The sequence below is a fragment of the Megascapheus bottae genome, chromosome 26 (genome assembly GCF_031878675.1).
Source record: "Megascapheus bottae isolate mThoBot1 chromosome 26, mThoBot2.hap1, whole genome shotgun sequence".
Taxonomy (NCBI): domain Eukaryota; kingdom Metazoa; phylum Chordata; class Mammalia; order Rodentia; family Geomyidae; genus Megascapheus; species Megascapheus bottae.
The window spans coordinates 9,654,974-9,657,676 of NC_143534.1; positions in this window are offsets into that span (position 1 = coordinate 9,654,974).

The following is a 2,703-nucleotide window of genomic DNA, read 5'->3' on the forward strand; positions in this document are numbered from 1 at the left end:
TTTCCAGACTCTGAGTCGTCTAAGAAGAAAAACTCATGGCCACTCTGGTGGACATAACAGCGTGTGTCTTGCCTTCTCCAACGAAGATCCTAGCCTCCAGCTTGCAGTGACAGGGGAATTCTGGACAAAGGCAGAGGAGAGTCGTGGGAGAGATGCAGAAGGCACTTTCTTCCCATTGAGGGGGGCACCCTCCACACATGTCCCACTGTGCCCAGCTTCTGGTAAAGATCCCAGACTGCCTGTCCCACTTCAGTGACCCCCATGGAAGTTCCTGCCCTATGGCTGCAGGGTCACACAGTGTGGAGGAGAGGGTGACACACACTCCAGGGCTTTGGAGAAAAGTAACAAAACCTTGTCATGCATTTGGCAAATGAACATCAAAAGTAAAGGGCTCATTTTAGTCTGAGCCCTCAACCTATGGGACCATCAGGCCTCTGGGCAGGCTTCCCAGCCTATGAGCTAATGTACACTTGGCACATATATTTTTAGTAGTTACCTGTGCAGAAAATAATCCGCAAAGAGAATGAGCTACTCATCCCTGATATCAGATCATTTACCCCAAGGCAAATATAAATTCTGAGTTTATTTGTATCTACGCTATTTTTTCCTCACCACAATGGTGAGGGAAATTGTTCTGTTAAAGACACAGCAGGATGGCTCTTGGCAAGCCTGGTATATTCATCTTTCCCTCCATATCCTTATACATCTGGGAAGCCAAGCTGAATTGAGCCCAGGCCACACCCCAGCAGGGTCAGGTGCCATAAAACAAGAATGGAATCATTTCTGCCTATCCTGGGTGAGGCACCATGCAAAGGCTGGCTTGGACCCTGGAGAATGTAAGCAAACGGCCAGGTGACAGACTATCAGCTCACTAACTGACATTAGAGCAGACACTTTGAGACAGCTAAAACCGTGCTTGGCTGTCCTGCACTGATCTTCTCTCCCATGGTATATGTGAGGCCCAGAGATGTTCAGGTGTTTCCCTTTGGCTGAATTAGTGTATGGATATGGATTGACATGATTGTGAAGGCTGTGATCTCAACAGACTGCAAAGATAGACTAGCAGTGGGCTCTGAGGAGATCCACCACTCGTGGCAGAGCAGAGGGAACACAATTTGCCTTCCAAAGGAGGTTTAGGGAAAAGCACTGATTTGACTGCCGAGAATACAGAGTCCAGGTCTCAGTTGTGAGGCTGTGTAGGGCAGCAGCCTCTGAAAGGGCTCGATTCCTCTTCCTGTACAAAGACTCACTTGTTCATCCAGTTCCCACATTCTGGTCTGACCACCCTGGGGAGGTACAAACAAAACTTGAAAGAGGTAAACTTTTTTTTTGCTCACATGGAATGCTTGTGGGCATTTTACTCTGAGAAGTGGTAAAATTGGAAATATTAGGTTACATTTGAGAGCAAGAAATCCGCTTTACAGACACTATGCAATTTGGGGCCACGTGGAACCTTCTGAAGACCCATCAGCTAGGGAGGCCCTTCGGGACCTTGACTTCCGTCACACTTGGCCATTACTCCTAATTTAATCTCGGTGTTCCCAGAGGCCCTTTTGTTGTTCAGCTAGCTGTTTCCCCCCTCTCAATCCTCTGAAACCCATGTCACTAAAGACTAGTGTTTCTAAAGTACAGCCCAGGGGTCAACTACACCTGCACGGTTGAGTGGTTCAAAAGCAGATTTCAGAGCTCTGCAGCAGACCATTGCTGAGTAGAAATGGTGATTCTGGAAACAATTCCTTAGAAAATTTCAGGTGCTAATGCTTCAAATTAAAATTTGCAAGCAACTGCACCGGGGTAGAAGTGACAGATGACATGCTCTTGCTCTATTTGCGTTTTAAGCATTGAAGCAACACACCATGGAAGGGGAGGCATTGGTGGAGGTGCATTATACTCATAACCTGACATGGGGAAGTATAACCTCTTCATAAATGGAAGCAACACAGTGTCTGGGATGAAATTGCACACAATTGTAATTGGCCTGGAGAGGAAGGTGAAGAAACCAGAGGGGCACCCAGGATCCTTTTAAAACCTCACCTCCTGTGTTGGCCTCAGGCCTGTGGAGGCCCTGCCCTCTCACACTGAGTCTCAGCCTTCATTCTTAGAAGTAAGGGAAAGGAGGGGAGTAATTTGATTTTTCAAATGCTTCTTAGCCATGGGCTAAAGATTGTGACTTCTTCCACTGGCTCATACCTGTGATCCTAGCTATTCTGGAGGCTGAGATCTGAGGATCGAGGTTCAAAGCCAGCCCAGGCATAAAAGGACCTAAGACTCTTATCTCCAATTAACCTCTAGAAAAACGGGAAGTAGGGCTTGGCTCAAGGGTAGGGGAGTAGCCTTGAGCTGAAGAGTTCAGGAACAACATCAAGGTCCATTGAGCTGCAGAGCTCAGGGACAGCGCCCAGGCCAGGTTCAAGCCCCATGACCCACAAAGAAAAAAAAATATTCTACAGGGATGTGTATGTAAGAGAGAGATCTTTCATTTAAAAAATGGTTCTATAGTGTTTTCAAGAGACAGTATACACGATAAACTAGATTCTCATGTGAAAATAGGAGTAGGCTTTCTTAGGAAGGAAAGAATGGTGTATATTTATAAGACTAGGTCGTGGTTGGGTGTTTGATGCATACCTGTAATCCCAGTACTTGGAATCCTGAGACAAAATCATTACAAGGCCAGCCAGGATTATTCCAACACACACACATACA